General features: G+C 46.6%; 1 long non-coding RNA gene across 1 annotated transcript in view; it reads right to left on the reverse strand.

Moving 5' to 3' along the window:
• Nucleotides 1–229: 229 nt before the first annotated feature.
• LOC135050853 (uncharacterized) overlaps nucleotides 230–13,653 on the reverse strand; it is an 85,722-nt gene continuing 72,298 nt past the window's right edge. The window contains exon 3 of the long non-coding RNA XR_010241874.1: nucleotides 230–473. This is a non-coding gene — a long non-coding RNA (uncharacterized LOC135050853). The remainder of the gene's footprint in view (nucleotides 474–13,653) is intronic.

A 13,653-nucleotide genomic window follows, 5' to 3' on the forward strand; every position in this document is an offset into this window, starting at 1 on the left:
GGTTCCTTATGATCTCCACTATTACTATATAGGGTAACTTTCTGTAAAGTTTGGAGACATGAGGTATTTACCTCAAGTAAACTATTAACAGAAGATGAGACTGCATATCATAGATAAATCATCAGACCAGAAACACCAAGTTACAGTATATAAAAAACAAAGCACAAATATTAACATATTTATTTTATAAAGTATCTTTACAAGAATTGTACAAAATATGTGATGGCTTAGCTGTAAACACGATGTTCTGCATAAACAACTGTTATCAGATGTAATTTCCTTCCAGCAGTTATAGATACTGCTACCAAACTACAATATAAGGTACAGGCACAGACTGTACCATTAAGTAAACAAGAGTCTCCTTTTCTAGACCAAACTGTTGGTTCCTGGCCAGGAGATTAATGTCTCGAGATTTACTGGCAAACTCCTCATTAATTGTTTGCTGGCAAGTAACTGTGCTTGCAGTAGGAAAGCTGCAAAAAGAACAAACAAAAGTGACAGTGAAAACATGAAAAAACAATGAATTAAATATTGTTATCATTCTGTTAAGTTTTAATCTATTTACAAGCTCTACACGTGAATGCCTTGGTTATTTGTGGGTACAGCAAAACACGATGAGAAAGCAATCATAGATACTTGTAGTGAATGATAGACATGACATCAGTGGCGCCGAGAGGGGGTGGGAGCGGGTACTCCTTACCTGGGCCCGGGCACAAAGGGGGTCCCGGGTCCCGCTGCCCTCTCCCCACATTCCTGTTGCTGACAGCCACAATTGGGGTGGGAAGAGAGGACTGGGTGACACTGCAGCAGACTCTCTCCCAGCCCAGTACACGCTGGGTAGAGAGGCAGCTGCTGCTCCGGCCAATCCTCCCTCCTTGCATGATGAAAGGAAAGGGAGTGATAGTGTCCTCCCTTCTCCCTCCTGCCACTGCCCACCAGTTCTGACACCTGCGTGCCCCCCCCCCCCCCCCCCATGCGATGCGCGGCGAATTTGCAGCCGCACGTAAGTTATACATTTTCAAAACTGTCAGCACCTCTGCATGACGTAGGGTCTACATCAGGGTCGGTGCTAGGGTGTTCGGCGCCCTCCTGCAACCTATCAATTTTGCGCCTATCTACAAATACATATGTGACTGATCTCATCCTCAGAGCTGTAACTTGACATTCTGGTGCCCCCCCCAAGATCCATAAATATACGGTCATAAAAAAATTACCTATAATATAGGGACGTAAAATAATTATGATGCACAGTAGTCTCTATTATTCAAAATTACACCACACAATAGTACCACTTATATACATTACAACAGATAGTGCCCCTTATATTCATTACGCCAGATACAGCCCCCTTTTACATATAGCACCAGGTAGAGCCACTCACACATTATTCCAGATAGAGCACCCTTTTACACACTGAGCCAGGTAGAGTTCCCTTTTACACTTTGCGCCAGGTAGAGCACCCTTTTACACATGCCACTTCCCCCAGCAGGGGGAAGAGCCAAAAATATCGGGGCTACAGAATAGTATCAATTCACATCACACTGCACAGTAGTGTTCGCTAGTTACATTACACCGCACAATAGTGTTCGCTAGTCACATTACACCGCACAGTAGTGTCCGTTACATTACACCGCACAGTAGTGTCCGTTACTCACATTACACCGCACAGTAGTGTCCGTCAGTCACATTACACTGCACAGTAGTGTCGTCAGTCACATTACACCGCACAGTAGTGTCCGTCAGTCACGTTACACCGCACAGTAGTATCCGTCAGTCACATTACACCGCACAGTAGTGTCGTCAGTCACATTACACCGCACAGTAGTGTCCGTCAGTCACGTTACATCGCACAGTAGTGTCCGTCAGTCACGTTACACCGCACAGTAGTGTCCATCAGTCACGTTACACCGCACAGTAGTGTCGTTAGTCACATTACACCGCACAGTAGTGTCCGTCAGTCACGTTACACCGCACAGTAGTGTCCGTCAGTCACATTACACTACACAGTAGTGTCCAGCTGGGCGGCCTTGAGCATGTGCAGAGGTGAACGCAGATATGGCTGCGTATGCAGCCATCTGCGTTCATCTCTGAATGGCCCCCTATGCCAGGTTCAGCCTTCATTCCCTCCACAGTGCGGCCCCGGTATCTGCAGGAGGTCCCGGCTCGGGCGCTGCTCCTCCTCTCCCTTCTCCGGTTTCTCACAGGCTCCGTTACTCCAGTGGCTCTGTAGGATGTTGTCAGTGACCCAGAGAGGGGGAGGGAGCGGGTACTAATTACTTGGGCCTGGGACTGATGGAAGGGCCCTGGTCCCCTGCACTCCTAACCCCCTCCCACCTCACTGGGCAGCAGCAGCAGCTCTCATGTTGGCAGCACAGCACATGCTGCACAGTGTGCTGTGCTGCAGTGGGGCAGAGTGGCTGCTGCTAATGTTGTTCCTATATGGGTGGGTGGGGGATTGTGATCACAGTGATCACACTCCCCCCTCGAATTGACCATGGCTGAGGGGCTCAGGGATCAGGGACTACACTTACCCTGCTGTGTACAGCAAAAGACTTTAAAAAAAAAAAAAAAAATTCCACAAAGGGGCGTGACCACGGGGTCCCGCGATTAGGCCATGCCCCCAACTCGCGAGGCAACTCCGGATGTCAGTGGCAGCGGCGCTGTGTGTAGGCTAAGGCCACACACACACTGCGTGCAGGCTTTCTGTGGAGTAGAAGGGGGGTGAGCCGCGCTGCTGGCTACCAGCGCCGCTACTTGTCATCCAGTGTGACAGGCGCAGCGGTAGCTGGCAGCAGCAGGGATGCAGAGCAGGGAGAGGCTGAGCGCCTCTTCAGTTTGGCGCCTCCCTGCACTGCATCCCTTTGCTGAGCGGATAGCGCCGGCTCTGGTCTACATCGCAGTGATCCGACGTTTCGGTATTATTAGAGACTTTTCTCACTTTCACAACTATCCATTAAACAATCTGGGCCTGATTCAGAGGTGCATCAGCCATGTTGTGTGTATGAAAAATATGCTGATCTCCGCCTATATTCAGAGTTACAGGCAGGTACTGTACTAATAGATCAAGATTTCTGCATAGGCTACTGCAGTGGTTCTCAAACTCGGTCCTCAGGACCCCACACGGTTCACGTTTTCCATGTCACCCAGCAGGCGCACTGTGTATGACCAACTGCCACACTTTAAAAATCTACAGGTGAGCTGCAAAACATGAACCGTGTGGGGTCCTGAGGACCGAGTTTGAGAACCTGTGGGCTACTGTATGCTATTCTCAGTCTCTGTTCTATGTATGTCTGTTTGTTTGTTTGTTTGTCCCGTACCATACTCACCTACTGTCATATCAGAGATTCCCAAATTTACTGGGGAACTCCTGGGTGAGTAGGCATTTTTTTTTTTTTTGCATCATGCCCACTTCCTGCTGATATGGGCAAGACGGGGAATACAATGCTACAATTCATGGGCTGCGAGGAGTCAATATGCTGCAATTATATGAGAAATGCATTAGACTATGGATGGAAAGCACATCATCATTGGTCATTTATATCTGCAATCCAAGCTCTTTCTTTGGGGGGATTATTAAAAGTAGGCACAGATGACCCTTATGCATCGGTCTCCCCTGTGTAATGCCGACATGGGAGAGGTGGGCCATACAGAGCATTAGGGGCCTATGTACTAAACCTTGGAGAGAGATAAAGTGAAAAGATATATGGGACAGATTTATCAACAAGTGATATTCTTGTTATTACTGATTATGAATGATAACATGACAGGAGCCGATTGGCTGGAGCACCATTTATCATTCATAACAAGTGATAACAAGAATATCACTCAATGATAAATCTGCCCCAAGTACCAAATAGTCAGCTCCTAACTGTCATTTTTAAACACGGGCCTATTTATCAACAAGTGATAAAACTAGTCAATTATAAAACTTGTTGCGTATTATAAATGGCGCTCCAGCCAATCAACTCTGTAGATGACATTAGTACTATTAGAAGCCTATGGGCTCTTTTAATCTTTTCCCCCTTAGAGGGATCCAACCGGATCCCTCCCAGCCATGGGCATAGTCAGTACTTTGTGGACCCCATAGCAACATTTAATGCTTCAAGAGAGACAACACTCCGCAGCATAATAGTGCCCTAGTTCATTTTCTGAACCATAGTAGTGCCTTGGTCAATTTTATGCCCCATAGTAGTGACCTAATTTATTTTATGAACCATAGTAGTCCCCTAGTTTAGAATATGTCACATTGTAGGGCTGCCAGTACACATTATGTAACACAGAAGCCTAGCCCAATTCACGTTATTACTAGTGATGAGCGGATTCGGTTTTACTCGGTTTTACTCGGTTCTCAAAACCGAATCTTATTGGCTCACTGATGTCACGTGTTTTGGATAGCCAATAAGATTCGGTTTTGAGAACCGAGTAAAACCGAGTAAAACCGAATCCGCTCATCACTAGTTATTACACAGTGTCCCCAGTTCATATTATACCATACTATAGTGCCACCACTTCATATAATGCCACATTACAGTGCCCACTGTCCATAATCTGCATCACTATAGTGAATCCACTTCATATTATGTCACACTATAATGCCCCCACTTCATATTGTGCCACATTACAGTGCCCCAGTTCATATTATGTAACCATATAATGCCCTCCAGTTTATTTTATACCACATTACAATGAGCTGATCCAGGAGCATAACTAAATATATTGTAGGCCCCAAGGCAAATGCTTGAAAGGGCCACTATGTACCATCCAATAGTCAAAAAATGACATAACACATGTAACTTTAACAGGGAAGGTGGGCCCCTCTCAGCTCTGGGCCCAATAGCAGCTGCACTCCCTGAACCTATGGTAGTTACACCCTTGCAGCATCACTTTATTGCACATCGATCATCGGCCCCTGGGTCTGGTAAATAGGATATTGTTTTCCCCCTAGTGATCAGCTTGTGTGTCTATCCGACACACAGAGCTAATCACACTGCCGGCTCCCCACAGAAGTACAGGATCTGCAGTGAGGCATAATTATCACAGGGCTTATAGCGCTGATTTTTTTACAATTTGTTTTTAAATTCGGCCAGATCACATTTCCTACGATGAATTAGGAAAATGCTATCTGGTTACTTAAAAAAAGTGAATCAAACGGTGTGGAGCAGTTTTTCAGGTGATACTAAAATAATGTGAAATGGGTGTGAAAAGACCCTTTTTCACATTATTATATTTAAAAATGTAAAAAAATATGCCCGTTAGTGCCTTTGATGAATACTGTACCATATTTTTCATTTAATTTAATCTTTCTGTTTTTTTATGGTTAGAACCTGGTGTTGATTGGATGGCATTAAATTAACTTTAATTGCGCCTCTGTACAGTCCTACTTTCTTTTTACTTTTAATATTTGATTTCCATTGTAGAAAAAAAAACCACAAGAAGTGTGTTCAGTGGCTATATCTAAAAGGATAGCTAAAATGATTAGTAAAAATGTTAGATGCAATTTTGTTAAAATGATTCCATGTTTTCTTTATTTATGTCAATTGTTTGTTCTATGATTTAATTTCAGAGTACACTGAGGCTGTGGAAATTTCAATATAAACTGGAATAATAATAGGAAATGAGAGAGAGAGATAAACACTTGGGGGCTACTCGCTCGCTATGGTTTTTCTGCAGTCCTGCGTTTGCATAGTCGCCACCCATAGGGGAGTGTATTTTTGCTTTGCAAGTGTGCGATCGCATGTGTGGACACACCTGCGTTTTTCCAAACACTCCCAGAAAACAGTCAGTTTACACCCACAAAAGACTTCTTCCTGTCAATTTCTTTGTAAACGCCCGTACGAATGGATCCTTCGCACAAACCCATCGTTGAGCAGAGATCTGCTTTGTACCCGTGTGACGCGCCTGCACATTGCGGTGCATACACATGCGCAGTTTAGACCTGATTGCCAGCTGTACGAAAACGCAGCCTAGCGATCAGGTATGAATTAGGTCCTTAAAACAGGTGGTCTTCAGTTTGCCGGCTATCGGGATCTCGGTGCACAGTATACTGGTGCCGGAATCCCGACAGCCGGCATACCGACACTTTTTCTCCCTCTTGGGGGTCCACGACCCCCCTGGAGGGAGAATAAATAGCATGGCGCGCGTAGCATGCCACCGTGCCCGCAGCGTGGCGAGCGCAGCGAGCCCGCAACTGGCTAATTTGCACTCGCCACGCTGTTGGTATGCCGGTGGTCGGGATCCCGGCGCCGGTATGCTGGTCGCCGGGAGCCCGGCCACCGGCATACCATACTACACCCCTTAAAACATAGGAGACTGGGGTGCTTTGTAATTAACAGAAAGAGAAACAGACAGTCTTTAAGTAGCAGCATAAAGTGATGAAAAGATACTGTACAGTAGTCTTTATTCTCATGACTTTTTACTTGGACATTGCCGGATATTGTTACTGTTTTTGCATTTTGTACATCTTAGTAATTACAGCTTTGGAAAAGCTAGATAAGAAACCCCACTTTCAAAGTTTGTAATCTTGTCTAAACACTTCTTATCAGGAATAATGATATGCTGCTGTAAAAATACTAAAAAGACACATATTTAAGGTAAACCCTGCCTGCAGACGTTACCCTTTGCCTACTGTAGTATCCTGGGGTGGTACAGGTGTACACATGCATGAAAAGGTCAGTGACCCCTCTGCATGAATGCAGACAACTGGAATGTAAAGATAAGGGTAACATTTTCAGATTCTTGATTGCTATCTCTCAAGTACAAGTTTTATCATTTGACGCAAAAGTTGACAAATATTACAGACATTCCTAAAGCTTGCCTACTTATTGTTAAGCTGATTGGAGGCTAGCACTATTTTATGAGTAAAACAGAAAAGTTCATGAGTAAACAGAAAAGGTTTTATCTAACTAGTGCGTGGTACTACAGTAAGCTGGAAACTGGGTGTGCTTTAATATAATTTAATATAAAATTGTGGAGGAGTAGGGAGTAGGCAGGCACCTTAAGTGCTCAGGGAAGTTAACAGGGGGGATCAGTAAAAATCCAAAATGATTCCTGATGCTAATCCCTTCGGTTTTATAAATAAATAAACTCCAGTATCTAGGGGTTGCAATCCCTCATTTTCATAGCATAAGGTTAGACTGTAGTACTCCAAGCCAGGGCCGGTTCTACACATTGTGGCGCCCAGTGCGAAAGTTTCCACTGGCACACACACCCCCCCCCCCCCCCCCGCGGCAAAACAGGGTCATGGCTTCATAGGGGAGGGTCGTGGCCACAATTATGCCTCCAGTAGCTGTGCCCCTGGATTTGCCCCAAGTAGTGGTGCCCCCCAGTTGATTTGCCCCCAGTAGATTTGCCCCCCTGTAGCTGTTCCCCCTGTAGCAGTGCCCTCAATATGTGCCCCCTGTAGTTGTGCCCCCAGTACTTGTGCCCCCCTGTAGATTTTCCCCCAGTAGCTGTGCCCCCAGTTGTTGTGCCCCCAGCAGATGTGCCCCCAGTTAATTTGCCCCCTGTAGCAGTGCCCCTAGTAGTTGTGCCCCCTGTAACTGTGCCCCTTGTAGCAGTGTCCCCTGTAGTAGTGCCCCCAGTAGCTGTGCCCCCAGTTGATTTGCCCCCAGTAGCTGTTCCCCCGTAGCAGTGCCCCAGTATGTGCCCCCTGTAGCTGTGCCCCCAGTAGTAGTGCCCCTTGTAGCTGTGCCCCCTGTATGTGCCCCCAGTAGTAGTACCCCCAGTATATGCCCCCTGTAGTAGCGCTGCTTTGAAACCCTAAAAGAAAAATCACAATACTTACCAGCCTCGCTCCTGCTTCCGGACCGCTGCTGCTGCTGCCGCTGCTGTCTCCGGGCGCCGGCTCCTCTCTATGGGAGAGACGTCATGACGTCTCTCCCATAGCAGCGCCGCACTGACACTAGGGGTAAATTTTGACCTCTAGCGTGAGTCAGCGACGCCGGCTGCAGCGGGCGCACGTGGCGCTCGCTGCAGCCGGGGGCCGGGAGCGGAGGAGGATAATTAGTAGCGGCTCTTGCCATGGCAGCACCCTCAGGGTAGCGGCGCCCCGGGCAAAAAGCCTGCTTGCCCGTGGCAAGAGCCGCTGCTGCTCCAAGTTCACTTTATATCACATTGTATTGCCTTCAGTTCATTCTGTGCTATATTACAGTGTCCCCAGTTCATATTGTGCCACATTACAGTGCCTCCAGTTCATATTATTATTATTATTATTATTATTACTACCAGTTATTTATATAGTGCACACATATTCCACAGCGCTTTACAGAGTTATTATACCACATTACAGTGCCCCCAGTTCATATTATTATTATTACGTTATTTATATAGCGCACACATATTCCACAGCGCTTTTCAGAGTTATTATACCACATTACAGTACCCCTAGTTCATATTATACCAAATTACAGTGCCCCTAGTTCATATTATGCCACATTACAGTGCCCCTAGTTCATATTATACCAAATTACAGTGCCCCTAGTTCATATTATGCCACATTACAGTGCCCCTAGTTCATATTATACCACATTACAGTGCCTCCAGTTCATATTATTATTATTATTACCAGTTATTTATATAGCGCACACATATTCTGCAGCGCTTTACAGAGTTATTATACCACATTATAGTGCACTAGTTCATATTATACCACATTACAGTGTCTCCAGTTCATATTATGCCACATTACAGTGCCCCAGTTCATCTTATGCCACATTACAGTTCCCTCAGTTCATATTATGCCACATTACAGTGCCCCCAGTTCATATTGTGCCACATTACAGTGCCTCCAGTTCTTCTTCTTCTTCTTATTATTATTATTACCAGTTATTTATATAGCGCACACATATTCTGCAACGCTTTACAGAGTTATTACACCACATTACAGTACCCCTAGTTTATAGTATACCACATTACAGTGCCCCCAGTTCATATTGTGCCACATTACAGTGCCCCAGTTCATACTGTATCACATTACAAACCCCCCAGTTCATATTGTGCCACATTACATTGCCCCAATTCAGGTCATAGTGTACCAGCTCATACTGTCCAACATTTCATTTTCCACCAGTTAATTTTATGCCCTCCTCAGTTCATATTATGTATCATTGCAGTGCCCTCCAGGAGATGGATAATATCAGTGCGGAGCTTTACTGAAGGAGAGATCGCCACCTTGCACTGATGTCTCAGCCTTTCAAAATCGGACGGAACCAATTGTTTAACAAGCCATTTTGGGAATATGGTAGGCAACTACATGACCTAGATCCGGGGGCCCCCTAAGTCTCTAGGCACCACAGCAATAGGACCCCCCCTGTACCCACTATAGCTATACCCATGGTGGCAGACAGGCCTGGCGCAACCCGCTCAGCAAGGGTATGCAAAGCAGGTAGGTGCAAAGCTGGGGAGGCGCCCTACCTGCTCCGCATCCCTGCAACTGTTGCCGTGTCGTAGTGCCTGTCACACTGACACGCAGCGGTGCTGACAGCATGAAGCTCCAGTCCACCCACCGATCTCCTGGCCCTCCCTTGGGAACTTCTCTGCATCATGTGATATCACACCACGTGACGTCACAAATGCGCCACCGTGCCGGACTCAGAATGGGTGAAATTGATGACCCGTGCGGTGGACTGAGGATGGGAGCACCACCGGATCCTCCTGACTGATGGAGTGCTGCCTGTTGCTGTACTGCTGGCAGCACCTGACATTCCTATCAGTGACTTTCAGTGAAGAGAAAACTAGTGGACAGCGTAATCCTCTTCAGAGGAGCCTCTTCAGAGGAACAAAGAAGAGAGAAGATACAGTAAGTAAACTTCAGGGTGGAGATACCAAAATACAAAGCATACAAAGGGGGACGGGGAATGCCATAATTGACACATTGGTGTAGGAGAACATGATAATGAACACAGGGGGGGGGGGGGGTTAATAATGGACAGAGAGGGAGAAAGTAATAATGGACAATTGGGGGGGGGGGCATAGTAATGGGCACAGAGTGGGCATAATAATGGACACAGAGGGGGTATACATAAAAATGGACATAGGGGGACTTTATAATGGACACAGAGGAGGGTGGGGTGGGACATAATAATGGACAAAGGAGGGACACAATGCAGAAATCAAGAGCAGACATTTATTGTTCACTAATGGCATATCTATTTCTATTGCTATAGAATATACTTATTTTAAAATCTACAATTTTTGTATAATGACAATTAGACTGCACAAAACAACAAAGTATTGTTGGTATATATCTGTTTATTGATGAAATTGATAGGAGACTTCTCTTTATACAAATAAAACAATATTATCATGAACGCATATAGGTTAATGAGCCGGAGAGTCCAGGATGAAAATATCCCCACAGATACGTATCTGTTGGAGATCACTATATCTACCTAAGCTTCCCAAGTGCTACCAAACCTGCTTGAAGTGGGGCACTACTTCGGCTGGAGATGTGTGCAAGAGAGCAATACATTGGGGATATCCTCATCTTGGACTCTCCGGCTCATTAACCAATTTGCTCAGTGGGCAACAATCCACCAGCGGCTGGAACCTGAACTTTCTAACCTAAGAGACCCTTTCCATCTTAAGCCCTGTACACATGGGTAGATGTGTGCTGAGCGATCTAGCACAGATCGCTTAGCACCAGTGCTTAAAGTGGTCCAAGAGAGGTGGTGGAACTCCCCCCCCCTCCCCATGGTGCCCATGCAAAAATGGGGGCGTGGCCTCAAAAATAAAGGGGTGTGGTCACACAATAGTAATAATGCCCACAGTAGTAGCACCCAGTGGTCAATGTGAAAATTTTGAAGTGGGGTTATGGACAAGTGAAGGTTGCAATTATGTGCGCGCCGAAGGCACGTGCTCTGGAAAAGAGGGCGTGTCCTTCAGTGTAGTTTACCACACCATATACGCCTTATACACATTATGCACCACAATAGTAGGACCTCCTATACCACACAGTATGAGCCGAAATTCACATTATAGCACACAGAATGAGCCGAAATTCACATTATAGCACACGGTATGAGCCGAAATTCACATTATAGCACACGGTATGAGCCAAAATTCACATTATAGCAAACAGTATGAGCCGAAATTCACATTATAGCACATGGTATGAGCCTAAATTTACATTATAGCAAACAGTATGAGCCGAAATTCACATTATAGCACATGGTATGAGCCAAACTTCACATTATAGCACAAGGTATGAGCCAAAATTCACATTATAGAGTGACAGAGGGACAGGGAGAGTGACAGCAGGGACATGGAAAGTGACAGCAGGGACATGGAAAATGACAGCAGGGACATGGAAAATGACAGCAGGGACAGGGAGAGTGACAGAGAGAGGGACAGCAGGGGCATACAGTAGGGACTAGGGAGAGAGAAAGGCAGCAGGGTAAGATTACCTGTTTAGCAGCGGCGGTGGTCTGCGGTGCGGTGGATGAGGAGGCTTTGGGCCACGGAGATACTGCGGAGGAGGAGGCTGTGGGCGTGCAGAGGTCTGAGGGCGGCAAAGGAGGCTGAGGGCGGCTGCAGTGGATCTGGGACGAGGCTGGCTTTATTATCCCCCAGTGGTAATGCCCCTGCAGTTATGACCCCAGTAATTTACCCCCCCCTTCAGTTTAGCCTCCCAGTGGTAATGCCCCCAGTAGTTTAGCCCTCATGTAGTTTGCCCCATGTAGTTTAGCCTCCAGTGTTAATGCCCCCAGTAGTTTGCCCCATTGTAGTTTAGGCCCTGTAGTTATGCCCCCTTGTAGTTTGCCCCCTTGTAGTTTTGCCCCCAGTAGTAATGCCCCCAAGTAGTAATGCCGGCAGTAGTTTAGCCCCTGTAGTTATGCCCCCAGTAGTTTAGCCCCCATGTAGTAATGCCCTTGTAGTAATGCCCCCAGTAGTAATGCCCCCCAGTAGCTTGTCCCCTTGTAGTTTGCCCCCATGTAGTTTAGCACCCTTGTAGTAATGTCTTCAAGTAGTAATGCCCCTGTAGTTATGCCCCCCGTAGTAATGACCCCCAGTAGCTAGCCCCCTTGTAGGTTGCCCTCAGTTGCTTGCCCCCAGTAGTAAAGCTCTCCAATGGTTAGCCACAGTAGAAGCGCCACTAAACATATGATGGGGAAAAAAAACACACCATACTTACCGATCCCTGCTCCTGTGTCCCACCGCTGCAGTCTTCCCACGTCCGCTCCTCGGCACTATGAGAGAGACGTCCTTCTCTCCCATAGCACGCACTGACAGAGCCAGAAGCCGGAGCTCAGTAGTGAGCTCCTGCCTCCGGCTGACGCTCTGAAGAGAGAGCCAGGCGCCCGCTGGTAACACAATCTCAGCAGGCGCCCAGCATCTCCCTGCAGCGCCGGGCACACATCGGGTTAGGTGAGCCGAAGGAGTGTTCCGACTCCAAGTGGAACTGACGGAACGCAGTTCAGCCCCATTCCGGCTCATTTTTACCCCTGCTTAGCACACATCTCTCCCCCGCTCAGCACACAGCGCGATGTGTGCTGAGCGGGGGCGGGGGAGCGAGGGTGGGAGGGGGCGGCTCACTTCACACAGCAGTGAGGTGAGCGATCTGCTAGTTTTGGCATGCATGCGTACCACATCTAGAGTCAGCTATAGCGACGCGCGGAGCCGCGCACGGCTATCGCAATTGGCATACACACGGAGAGATCCGTGCTTAATTTCTAAGCAATCTAGCCAGATTGCTTAGAATTTAAGCATGGATCTCTCTGTGTGTACCCCCCTTAAGAGTCTTCTACTAATGGTCTGGTAACTTATCCTATATTATTCATCTGCAGTATATTTATGTTTATTTTTTTGTACGAACGGTTATATTTTTCCTACAATGGGTGAAACCATTTACACCCTACTGTAACTGTATGAATAAGCTAATTTAGCTAAAAAGGGCATTGATATTTATGTGTTTTTATCTATGCCTATGTGAATTTTGTGTTGGTTTTGTATGTGTTCAGGATAATAAATATTTTTATTTGTATTAAGAGAAGCCTATCAATTTTATCAGTAGGAAGATATAGCAATAATATTTTGCGCACTCAGTTTTTGTCCCTTTTATTGAGGGCACAACACAGGACATACAGATGAAGGGGTAGCACAATACAAGACATACAGGACACAATACAGAACATACAGGACATAGGCCCTCATTCCGAGTTGTTTGTTCATTGCAGAGTTTCGCTATATTGCGATTAGTCGCTTACTGCGCATGCGCAAGGTTCGCAGAGCGCATGCGGTTAGTTATTTTACTCAAAAGTTAGGTATTTTACTCACGGCATTACGAGGATTTTTCATCGTTCTGGTGATCGGAGTGTGATTGACAGGAAGTGGGTGTTTCTGGGCGGAAACTGGCCGTTTTATGGGTGTGTGCGGAAAAACGCTGCCGTTTCTGGGAAAAACGCGGGAGTGTCTGGAGAAACGGGGGAGTGTCTGGGCGAACGCTGGGTGTGTTTGTGACGTCAAACCAGGAACGAAACTGACTGAACTGATCGCAGTGGCAGAGTAAGTCCCGAGCTACTCACAAACTGCAAAGACATTTCTATTCGCAATTCTGCAAAGCTAAGATTCACTCCCAGTAGGCGGCGGCTTAGCGTGTGCAATGCTGCTAAAAGCAGCTAGCGAGCGAACAACTCGGAATGAGGGCCATAATACAGA

This window comes from Pseudophryne corroboree, chromosome 2, assembly GCF_028390025.1.
Source record: "Pseudophryne corroboree isolate aPseCor3 chromosome 2, aPseCor3.hap2, whole genome shotgun sequence".
NCBI classification, from domain to species: domain Eukaryota; kingdom Metazoa; phylum Chordata; class Amphibia; order Anura; family Myobatrachidae; genus Pseudophryne; species Pseudophryne corroboree.